Source organism: Saimiri boliviensis, chromosome 11, assembly GCF_048565385.1.
Source record: "Saimiri boliviensis isolate mSaiBol1 chromosome 11, mSaiBol1.pri, whole genome shotgun sequence".
NCBI lineage: Eukaryota > Metazoa > Chordata > Mammalia > Primates > Cebidae > Saimiri > Saimiri boliviensis.
Genome location: NC_133459.1, coordinates 58,037,148 through 58,049,709, shown reverse-complemented (window position 1 = coordinate 58,049,709; position 12,562 = coordinate 58,037,148). Strand labels below are relative to the sequence as shown.

General features: G+C 40.4%; 1 protein-coding gene and 1 long non-coding RNA gene across 11 annotated transcripts in view; one reads left to right on the top strand and one right to left on the bottom strand.

Moving 5' to 3' along the window:
• FGGY (FGGY carbohydrate kinase domain containing) overlaps window positions 1-12,562 on the bottom strand; it is a 429,730-nt gene that overhangs the window by 69,905 nt on the left and 347,263 nt on the right. The window lies entirely within an intron of this gene.
• LOC120366044 (uncharacterized) lies at window positions 1,952-12,427 on the top strand. Its single transcript, XR_005580819.2, has 6 exons — window positions 1,952-2,144; window positions 3,208-3,475; window positions 5,919-6,053; window positions 8,936-8,978; window positions 9,654-9,759; window positions 10,429-12,427. It is a non-coding gene; the product is annotated as an uncharacterized LOC120366044 (long non-coding RNA).

Sequence of the window (12,562 nt, the reverse complement as noted above, 5' to 3'; positions counted from 1 at the left end):
AACTTATTTAATCCTCACAACAACTTTATGAGGGAGGTGCCAGTGTCACCTCCATTTTACACAGGGGTAACTGAAGTGGAGAGAGGTTAATTAAGCCACAAGTTTGTAAGATGAGTAGAACATTTTACTAATTTTTACTAAGAAATTTTACTGACAGAAAACTGAGACTGAGCATGTAAGCAATGCGTCCAGACGAAGCAGTCTGTACACAGTCATGTCTGTCTTAGTCCAATGCAAGCTCTTTCTACCACATCAAGCTGTCTCTTGGTGTTAATAGTGTATTTGTGAATTACTTTATAGTTTACTAAGCACTTCCAATCTTTTATTTCATTTAAACCTTCTGACAATGCTTACACAAATATCTATCTTTTAGCTTGTGAGACTGAATCTCAGAGAGTTCCCATTACTGGTAATAATAATGATGATAAAATTAATAACTGTCTTATACTTTTGATGAACTGACTTGCTTAGGGAAACAGAGCTCAACATGGGCAGACGTGGGGCTCAGACTCAAGTCTTCTGATGCCAAGTCCAGAGTTTGTTCCACCCTTGGAAGATGGGTCTCTCCAATATGACCATAGCACGATTGGCCTCGCTGAGGCAGAGGAGAGAGGTTTACAGCATCAGCTTGGCATTCAGTTAGTGTGGCTTTTAAAGTGACTCAACATCTGCCATCAATTAGACTTCCTGTTGCCATGGTGATAGTTTATTATTGCTAGGCTGATAAGACGGCCAATGCAAGAAGACTATCCTCCTCTTTTTTCCTCCAACTCTACAGCAAAGTTTCTCCCCAATCTTTTTTTTTTTTTTTTTTTTTTTTTTTGTTCTCTCATCTAACATAATGGACCTTTTGCCTTATGATAATGATATAGTGGTTCCCAAATTGGGAACCCTGTTGGACTCCTGTTGGTAATCTCTGGAGTTAATGATAATTTTTTTCTTTTGCTGAAAACAAAGGATTTGTCAGACCAACTTTGGTTCAATTAATCTCTGACACTCCTTAGCTCTCTGATCATGAACAAATTACATAATTATCTTCCCTGGACCTTATTTTTTCATTTGGAATAAGTAATAAGGAAGCCTAACTGGTAGGGTAATTTTGACAATTTTCTGTAATAAATACAAAGATGTCAGCAATGTAGTGGGTAATCAAGAAATGACAGAAGTTGTGAGAATTAAAATAATAGCAGTGATTATTTACAAAGAGGTGAGATGAGACAGAGATTTAGAGTTGGGAGTTGGGGTCATTTACTTCTGTTCATGTACCAATAATTCTAATTTTTCCTTCCATTGAACCTGTTCTTTTCCTTCACAGCATTTAACCCAAGATATATTTATTTGTACTCTTTTTAACTGTCTCTTCCAGTCAACTGTAGACACGTTAAGGATTAGGACCGTAGTTATTTTGCTTATCATTATACCTAGGGGGGTATTTGTTGAATGAATGAACACATATTTACCAAGCAGCTACTCTATGTCAGGCTCCGTGTTAGCCTTTGGAGATACAAAAATCACTTGAGCAAGAGTCTTACTCTTGAGGCATTTGCATAAGGGGTCTGTGAAAATAACAAAAATAAAGTAACTGAGGCATTCATCTTTGAATCCAAAAGGGCTTTTTTTTTTTTTTTTTAACAAATCCAATGACATAAATGGAATTAAACCTTCAGTAATCTTCCAGCATGAAGGACTAATGTCGGGGTGGTATGGATTATCTCAAGGCTCTAAGTACCAAGAAGAATTCAAACTGGTGGTGTTAAGTCCCCAAAGTAATCAGACTTTCCCTTTGAAACATACAGTTAAAAAAAAAGAACAAAAAAGAAAGGGAAGGCTTTTCTAAGGGCCAGCTCATTGACTCCTCCCAGAACAGTCTGATCCCCTCTGCTAGTGAAGCAAGAGGTCAGATCCCCAGACGGAAAATCAATCTCCAAGAGTGGCTGGATAGAATTTCTAATTCTCCAGTGCCACGACACGCAGTCTGTTTCCAGCCAAGGAGAATGAGGCCCAGAGGCGTTAGCTTCCCGAACCCACTGTACCTTATCAGGTTAAGCTGACACCCCTCCCTACCTGGAGCACACAATGTCTGACAGTCACACAGACAGGCACAGCGATCGCATGGTGTGGCCCTCCAACCTGCTTTTCTCAAGGTAGGCTAGGCTATTTTGAAGTGACTTTATTATTGAATTATTAAGTATCACTATTAAACATTTTAAACATTTTGGGTTATTTCCTTTGAAAAGATCTAGGCCAGTGCTTATGTTCAGCAGAGACCCTCCAAGACTGCCAGGCAGTGGGGAAAGAGGATGTGATAAATAAGCCTGAGGCACAGTTCACCTTCTGCTTTATGTATTGGCCTCCCAAAGTTTCCACTGCTTTATATTTTTGAAAACCGGAACCTGATTCTTTCAGTTTAAAGATGAGGAAACTGTGTCCCAAAGATGCAGACCTCTTGTTCCAGGTCATACACTGAGTTACTAGTTATGGAACAGACTCTAATGACTGAGGAGCCAGTCTTTGAAAAATCAGAGCAAGTGAGAATCGTTAAGGGGCAATTTAGAGTCAGAGCTAATGTGCATAAGTAAAGTTGTTTCTGGAGACATAGATCAGATTTTACCTGGTAGCAACTTTAAAACTCAGTCCATTCCCAGCAATGCCACTGCTTTAAGTGGCTGGCTTTCTGGATAACTAGTCATAGGTGGCTGCCTTCTTAGTCAGCTTCAGGGAGATTACAAAGTCTCTGTAAAGCTTCACCTCCAGTCTGCTACAACACACACGTATCCAGCACCGACTACCTGCTAGGATGAGTAAAACTTGGATTCTTATCTGGAAGCTCACACTTGAGTAAGGTCAGCAAACACGGCAACATCTAAGGCCAGAGCGAGAGATGCGCACATAGGGGTAGGGTGGTGTAGCGATGGGCCTCACCAAGGTGAGTTTCCCAGAAGAACTTTACAGAAATGGGTTTCAGTATTTCACAGTGAACTGACCACAGAGTTAGAAAATCTGGATTCGTATCTGAGCTTCACCTCTTACTAGCTATCTAACCTTGGGGAAGCACTTGCTGTCTTTGTGATTCAGGTTCCTTTTGTGCAAAGTACAACTAATATCAGGATCCTATGGGATTGTTGTGAGGACTAGGTGAGTGAATAACCAAAAAGTGCTTAAATGGCAGCTGGCATATACTAAATGAATCCCCTCTCTCATTTTTAGGTGTCCCTTGAAGACAGGAGTCTGAGCGCCCCACCATACTACAATATGCTGGAAACACACAAAGGCCTGTTGTTTCCTAGTCATTGAAACACTTGCTTCAATCTCCATTTTAGGATTTTCTATAAATTTCTCCTCCAGCCTCTCTAGTGGTTAGTCAATTTACTGAGATGAAGACAACTGCAGTAGTCCAATTATCCAAACCAGTCTGGCTTGCCAAGATCCCTCTTCATCAGAGACGCTGACAGGTGAAGATGACAGAGCCAACTTGGTAGGAATTTCACTGCCATCAACTCTATCCAACACAAAGGCTCCTCTAGGGCTAGGTGTCAGGGAGGGGGTTGGAGGAGGGAGGAGGGTGTAGATTTTGAGCTGGTACAAAGTGGCTTGCTCCTCATCTCTCAATGACGTTGCTTCAGAAGGTGCCTTCTCCATCCTCAAATTCTCAGATGTCTTATTTTATAACACCCTGTACGCAAATGAACTGTAGTGAAAGAAGATAGCATTCTAGGGACATTTAAAGAGTATTCCCCTTCTATTTCAGAGACTCTTCAAAACTGCAACAGATAAGTAATAAACTTTTATTGTTACTCACAGGTTGAATTTTTTACAAGCTATTTTTTTGAATCAGAAAGCAGTATTATCTAAGAAGCACTAATGTCATTAATTTTTTTTTTAAGTGAGACTATCAGCTTGCAACATTTTTTTAAGACAGTTAAAGGATGAGGGAATGCTGAGCAAAGGGTACTCCCAAGACTGCTGATCAAATTCCTAATTGATCTGTTTGTGGTTAACAACCCCCACCTGTAATCAACTGTGGTCCTATCTATCCAACTTTCTCTTTCACTACTCCTGAACTAGGACGTTTCCCAGGAGTCACTGTTCATCTCCGTTCTGTCTGCATCTGTTCCTTTGCTCTCATCAGCACCTCTATCTAAAAAGCCCTCTTCCTGCTGGTTTTCTGCCTTTCCTAAGTTAATGTTTCCACTCCAGCCCATTTCAAGCCCCATTTCTTACAAAAAGCCAGGTTTCTCTTTCCTGCTGGTAGTCACTACCAGAGAGTAGATTATGCAATGGCGCTCTCTGGTTTCAGGTCACTTTATATCTACTTCTCTAACCCAACTGTCTGTTCCTGGAAGATGGAGAACCTGGCCTTGCTCCCCAATCTTTAAAAAAATTTCTAACTGGGTGGGGTGGTTCACATCTGTAATTCTAGCACTTTGGAAGGTCAAGGCGGGTGGATCACCTGAGGTCAGGAGTTCGAGACCAGCCTGGCCAACATGGTGAAACTCCGTCTCTATTAAAAATATAAAAATTACCTGGTGTAGTGGGGGCACCTGTAATCCCAGCTACTCGGGAGGCTGAGGTAGGATAATCATTTGAACTCAGGAGGCAGAGGCTGCAGTGAGCCAAGATCACGCCACTGCACTCCAGCCTGGGCAACAAAGTGAGACTCTGTCTCAAAAAAAAAAAAAAAAAAAAAAAATTCTAAAAAACACTTGGTCTTATACTACATATAGTCAAGTTCTTGGATGTCATCAAGTGGAAAGAGCATGTGCTTGGGGACAGAAAAACCTGCATTCGAATTCTAGGTTTAATATAAACATTCAGTGTGAACTTGGGTAAGTTCCTTTACTTTGTTGAGTCTGCTTTCTCATCTGTAAAAAATGAACACAATAAACTTTTCACATAAACCTGTTCTGAGAATTAGGTGAATAAGGTTGAATATTGTTTCTGTAAGGTCATTTCTACAATACCAGGGTAATATGAATTATGTGTGCAGTTTTCTTACTATCTGCTTTAAAACTGACAAAAAGCTTAGAAAAGTCTGAGGAACAGATATAAGTTCAATAAACATAGGTTCCAGGATATACAAACGTAAGTTGCTAAGACTACTTCTTAATAGCAGTGTGACTCTGGGCAAATCACTTCCCCTCTCCGAGCCTCCATTTCCTTATTTGGGGTATGAGAATAATCACATACCTATTACAGTGACTTGCCTAGGATAGTGAATGGTCCAGGGCTCTGGCTCAAGAAAGAGGAGTTCCTATTCCTTCTGATTAGACACTACCTTGTACTGTGCTTGGCTATGACTAGTACTCGAGTCTTGTCTCCTTGGAGAGTGGGTAAGCTACCTGAGGTTCCGGGCCTCAATGCCAAACTCAGTATTGGCAGTATTCATGCTTAGATCAATTTCTTGTCTTTTGAGCTTTAGTTAGTACTTCTCTCTTGATAACCAGCCATCCCTTCTCCAGTTTGCTTGGCTCATTCCAATATGGAGAGGAGAAGAAGTGAATTTTCTGTAACGGCTACTGTCTCTTTTAGTATTTAAAAGCAGTGATAGCAGTCAGAGTCCAGTCAGGGTAGCTGAAACTACTCTAGGTCTTTCAACAGCAGGAATTAAATGTAAGAAATTAGTTTCACTGGTGACATAAGAAACCTAGAAGCTAAACGGGGTGTTGAAGCCACACAGAGGTTACCCACAGCAGAAAGCTGCTACCCCTCTTAGGAATCAAGGGATGATAGGAGGCAGTGGTGGGACCAGAGCCAGGAACAGGGAATGTCAGCCTAGAACAGAAACCAAAGAAAAGCTGAGTGGCCAGAACTGGGACCCGAGAGAGTCTGGGAGCTGGAATCAGACAGAAGATGCAGCTGTTGCTGTAGCAAAGTGGAGAAATGACCTAACTTCTGCCTGCATGTCATTCTCCTACCAGTATCGCCCCTTGGCCAAACCTGCCCAGAGGTCGGATGCAAGAGAACGTAGGAAGTGTAATACATGGCAGAGCAGGGGAAGAGGCACTCGCCGAGAGCCAACAGGCAAAGGACCAGCCCGGCTATCTCTCAGTAATGTATGTAAAGCATTAATACAGCATGTAATTTATAGTCAGCTAATAGTAATGATAGTTATCATCACAAATATTACTATAACTTTGTATACCTCTCATTGAGAGTTTATTCATACCAGTAACTGTGCCAAATACTTTATACATATCATCTAATGTTCACAACTGCATGAGGTATGTGCCCTTAACAGTCTTATTTTTATACATACGAGTAAGTAGGCTTGGAGAGGTAAACGGACTAATCCGGTACACAGCTACAGGATTTGAAATACAGCCCAATTTATTACTTATAATATGAATCATACTGCTAATAGTAAAAGACAGGGTACTAGATAAGCTGAACATGAAACTCCTCTCAATGACGGGAGACCTATATTTCCAGGGCTGAAAGCCTAGAACACTCTGTGAGCATTAAGTTTGCCCTTAAAAAAAGTAGAGATTAAAAAAAAAATAGAGCATAGCAGACCATCTTTCAGGCAAAATATTTCATAGGGTAGCAGTTGTCCAGATGAAAAAAAAATGCATCACTTAATGTGGTTTATAAAAGTCCACAGCGTTCTCTCTTAAAGGCAACAGGGTATTTTTGCTATGAGGATGCCAAGTTCAGCCGTCTCTGTGGGCTTGCTGTTTACTGATATTTGATATGCTTCAACATCTGTTGCCCTTCTCGACTGATGGGTACTTCATTTTAGCACTTCTCTGATGCCAGGCTGGTAAAAAGCTTTAGTATTGAGGCCCTGTGAGATACTCCTAGGTCAGTAACACAGCTTTGTTTGCAAAGCTGGCCAAGGGAAGAAATATTCATGGAAAAAAGGTGAAAGGACATGCTATGTATCTACTAAACTGGGTATTCTTGGTTATATCCCTAGGTCAAGTGACATTTCCAAAAAGCTATAAACCCAGGCTATCCTAGACACAAAGTCAGGTTTCAAGTTATGATCTGGGCTCTGGCAAGGTGGTATATAATGAATTCTTCTGCCTTCTTCCATAAGAATTCCATGGAAGGATTTCTAAGTTCATTTTTAAAGAAATAATAATGTTAGCATTTGGTATAAGGAAAAATGTGGTCTCTTTTAAAGAACAGGTATACTTCCTTGACTCCGTATGACTTGACATATTTCCCAGTTTTGCCTTGGTTGCCTGAAGTTCAAAGTAATCCCTTAGAGGATTGCTTGAACAGGTGTTTGAGGCTGCAGTGAGCCATGATTATGCCACTGCACTCCAGTCTGGGCAATAGAGCGAGACCCCATTAAAAAATAATAAGAAGAACTGCCTAGTCCAGGTCAGAGACCCATAGATAAGCCAGATCTGTCCCATAGATATTTGGTGTGACACTCACCAATCCAGAGTTAAAACAACCTGAATTTCAACATCCTGTGGCAGTACTTTGAATACAAATATTAGTACTAACACTTTTCTAGTACTTTTTTCTTACCTAACACAGAATCAAATCACCTTGTCCTTTGCTGGTATCTTCCCATGTTTGTATGGCCTGAGTGGTACCTTAAGTCATTTGAGTTAGAGGATGCCCACCCTAGTATGAGGGATTGGTTTATTTTCCTCTTTTTACATTGTTTCTAACTCGTGAGTTTTATTCCAGTAGCCTACTTAGTCACTTTTTGTAAGCTTTCTTAAATCCTTTGTGGAAGCAGAGTATGAATAATAAACAAATAAACTGTTTGGTTCACTAAGCAAAACTGCCAAGATCAGTGCAGCAGCTGCATTCCTACTGCATCCTAGGGCTAATGCTCCCTGGCGAGTCACTTGCACCTGCTGTACCTACCCCACCTGTCAAAGGGTCACCACAGCTACCGGCTCTGCCCCATCATTCCCTCAAGCAGAAAGAAAGGACTTCTTCCTCAGTAGTGAGTGAGAGATCTGGACATACTTGAGCAGTATCTACCCCGTGAAACGCAAATCTAGCATGTGACACACAAATCTAGCTATAGGTGCCCTCCAAAGCATGGGGCTATGGGGGATATGCAGACAGCAGGGCTGGAGCCAGATCACTTGAGTTTAAAACCGTTTTTCTGCCACTAACCATCTAGGTAAACTTAGGGGAGCTTTTCAGTAGCTTGGTGCCTCAATTTCTTGCTTAATAGAGTGGCATGATGATACCACCTACCCCTTATGGCTGTGGTGAAAATCAAGTGAACACAGGGAATGATAAAAGTACTTTTCTGCTGAACAGGATTGTGCTAAATGTGCTTTCATTCACAGAATACTAGCAGAAACTCAGTGGGGTCAGTTAATATGGAACTGAGCTCAGAGAAATTAAGTAGCTTACCCAGCCAGGTTTGTTCACACAGCTAGTAAGCTTAGGAGATGCCATCACTGTGGGGTTCAGCAAGGTGACTTATAGGGCTACTTTCTGCTGCTCTATTTGTTTTCCTCCTACCCTGCCTGTGATGGACTCAGCTCACTTACTCTTTCCACTCCTCGCCCCACATACTTGGCAGGTAGTTGCCACGATATCACAAGACTGAGGATCCAGCAATTATTACTAATATTTACTATGTTGAGCTGAAATGGAGAGAGATTTGTCCCGAGTTGAGGCCCAAGCTCCTTCCTCTGCTTTCAGAGGAAGCACTTTGCAGCAAAGATGAAAAGCATAGGCCTAGGGGTCCCACAGCACCCTGAATTCTAGCTCTATCACCAGCTAATCCTCCAAGGCCCAGTTCAAAGGTTGCCTCCTCTGGAAGACTTTCCCAGCCCTCTTAAGACAGTGGAAGACACTCCTCAAATGCTCCATCATTCCATTGCAGAGTAATTGCAATTTAAACCAAAATAGCCAACATTAATAAGACTATTTTACTTTATGTATAGTCACGTTTACTCCTTACAACATGAGTTATGAGATAATATATCTCTGCTGTTATCTTTTACAGGTGAGGCCTCTGAGGCATAGAGAAACTAAGTAACTCACCCAAGGTAAGTGGTAGAGCCAAGATTTGAGTACAAGCAAATAGTCTTTGGCATTACACCTTAAAATTTTTCCTAACTGTATCCATCTGTGTCCAACCTCCCCCTGACCTGTAGACCGGAAATTCCTAGGGTACCAACATTGTGTCTAATTATTTGATGTCCTGCTACCATCTAAGGCTGCTCCCGTCACATGTAGGTTTGTGCTGATGAGCCTTGGCTTAAAAAATGAAACAGCCATCCTCATCACCTACTTTGAATCCAGGCCCCCACACACGACTTTTCCGGATCTAGTCTACCGTCATCTGTCAGCCCAGCTATCACAGCCCACCCAACCTCCAGCAGCAGAGGAGAGCAGAAAATACATCCTGGTATTACAGGAAGGACCTGAGTAAAAGGTGCATTAATAGGGGCAAAAACAAGTCAGTGGAGTGATTAATTTGGCTTCCCCTTCAATATTCTGTTTACACAAGTTCATTATATAGCACTTAATTACTAATTTGCCCTACTTAAACCAAGAGTGCTTTTAATTTTTAATGAGATAAGGGAAGAAGATGCCTTTACTTAGTAAGGAGGAGCTATTTTATTTCCTTCTCTTATTTTGCCCAGCCAATTAATAACATTTCTAAGGAAACGCATTCTTCTCATGAATTCTTTCTCCCTATCTTCTTCCCGACTTCCCAGGCTTAAAAAGAGATGGCAACAGACAACAGCCACTTAGAAACATACTGGATTCATCTCTGACCTGGCCAGCTGAGCTGCGCAAGGCCTTGTAACATGGAGTACCATGGTATACATAAACAGTGCTATCTGATTGGGGGAAGCTGGGTTGTATCTATTCCCAGAAATCATGATTAGCATACGTATGAGGAACACAGTCATAGGTCTCCATATAAGGCAATCCCCCCAACAACCCTGCTTCATTTCTTGGTGTTAATGTCAGATAATTTTAAGCACAGTCCTGAGATCGCTTACAAACAGTGAGGGGCATGGACTTTGGAGTCAGATCTGGATTTGACTGCTGGCTCTGTCACTTGCTAGCTGTTCGACCACAGGCACGTTACTTAAACTTTTTGAGCCTGTTTCTTGTCTGTAAAGATGAAGTGAATAATCTAACTTGCAAGAATTAAATGTCATCTAAAGTACCTTAGCACAGTGCCAGGCTCAGAATAGGTACAGACAAATATTCGTTTTCTTCTCTTTAGTAGAAGGTAAGGTAGGAAAATCCAAGCAGGGAAAGGGACTCCAGCATGTTTATCATTAACTACAGAGCAAGGAATCTCAGTGCTATTCAAAGGGCCTGTCTGTAAGGGTGAAAGGAGTTTGCACCAAGATGTAAGCCAGCACACCGATTCCTTCATTGAGAACATCTCGCTGTGAATAAAATGACAGCTGAACTAAACAGTACACTTGATGACATAATTGATTTACATTCTGATGCAAGTTCCTTGTCTCATAGCAAATCTGAACAAACCGCTCTGAACAGTCCACGCTGGGTGACTCAGTTGGATGTCTCCAAGTGCTTCTGAAGATCCCTCCCACCCTCCTCTGATCTTAGAGATGTGGCCTTATACAGAATACATCAACTGGCTCCCTTGCTCTCTGACTCTGATTCCAGCCAACGGCGAGGCTGGCAGGAGATTAGAAAGAGGGCGAATAGGGTTGACAGTGCAGCCCTCTTCTTCCAGGGTCACTGTGCAGTCTCCACACAGCCCTCTGTTCTGGGCTTCCAGTAACTGCACTGTTTCCTTGCCTCTACAGGCCCAGCCATTCCAAACTCCAGGTTACCACATTCTCCCTGTAATTCCTCTATGTCTCTATGCCTGCAATTTTGTAAATAGTCCCTCTTTTAAACCCTCTCAAATTGCTCTAATTTGAGGATGCTCTCTGTTTACCAGTGAGGACACTAACACTTACCGAAGAGATATTTTAATATACATTTAAATTCTTGTCATCCATTTCTGATACTAGCTTTTAAAATAATGGTAATCACTTAGCCCCATAAGAGTCCATTTCCACTTGTGGCTGAGCTCAGCAGTCCTTGGTTTGGGCATCCCAGGCTAGGACTTGAATTCTGGCCCTCTTACTATCTAGCCATTGGCTTTGGTAACTCATTTAACCTCTCTAACCCTGTTACCTTATTTGTAAAATTATGATAATAGTATAGAAAATGTCTTTATATACAACTTTGAATATGGTATAACTTTTTTAGCTGTTCAAATTTCTTTGAAATGCATACAATTAAAGACATGCTATTCAAGATTGTGATCCCATGATAGTTTCTTATGGTTCATTGCAGAGGATCAAATACCTCTATTAGGAAACTATAATTATGATTTCTTTCTTTTTCCTTCTGCATATTCTTGATCATTTGCTTAAATGCTTCAACTAAAACTCTTTTAAGACACTGTACCTTCCACGCTCTGAATTGAATATCAAATTTTTCTAGTAGTATGTATGTGTTTGTGTGTGTGTGTGTGTGTGTGTGTGTGTGTGTGTGTCTGTGTGTGTAGTTATTTTTCAAGGCAATTTTTCCAATCACAGAATATTCCTGATTTAACTAAAAGCTTTGTCTTTCCTCATCTCTTATTTGAATCCATAGCTTAATTTACTGTGTTGCATATTATACAGCATGGATTTCACTCCTATTCATGAGTTATTTTAGTGTAAAGAAAGTACAACCTATTTCTAGTTTATTCTAACAAGAAAGTTTATAATAAAAAGTAAAGGCATAAATAGTAATTAGAGTGAAGAACTAATTACTTCCAGACACTTCTTTCTATGAGATAATCTTATATTTTTTTTAGGTTTACGTGAGTATGAAATGCCATCTTGAACAAAATCAAGTAAATAGGCAAACCTTATGATAGAAAGAGAGTTCTGTAATCCTTCAAAGTTTCTAAGAACTTAGTAGATATTCAGCCATTGTTTGCTTTTATAAAAGCACAATTCTCATATTCCTGAATAAAAATTGCGGGTGGGGAGGTGAGAGAGATATTTGGGAAAATACATTTTGTTAGCATAAATTTTTGTGTTAATAACAACAACATTAAAGTATCTTTAAATTCAAGTTCTTTTAATCTATCACAGTATCCCTTAATCTATTGTACTTCTTCATTAAATTATCATTTAATTCATGTTCTTAAAGTGCTTTTAAAATCTACCTAAAGTGCTTTTTTAAATCTACCTTTTTTATATCTATAAAAAGTAAACAGGCATATATTATCATTAAAAGCAAATAAGTAGAGCAAAATAACACTGGTAAGTATGATCATTCTCTAATGCATTAGAATATTTTAATACCAAAGAAGGCACCCTTTTCATTTTTGTTTCTATGTTGGACACTCAACGAAGCAATGATGACAAATGTGTGATGCTATTTTTATAAACCATACCACCTTGTGAGAGGTAGCTGAGTTGCCATAGTGTACTTCCCTAGCAATGTATATACATTTATAGGATATGGTCTGATGGAATAAAAAGAGCATGGGCTTTGTATTAAGCAAGTTATACAACATTTCTATGCTTCAGAGTCCTCATCTGTGCAAGGGTTGCTGCTAATAACCCCTGAGTTGCTTCAAGGATTCTATGAA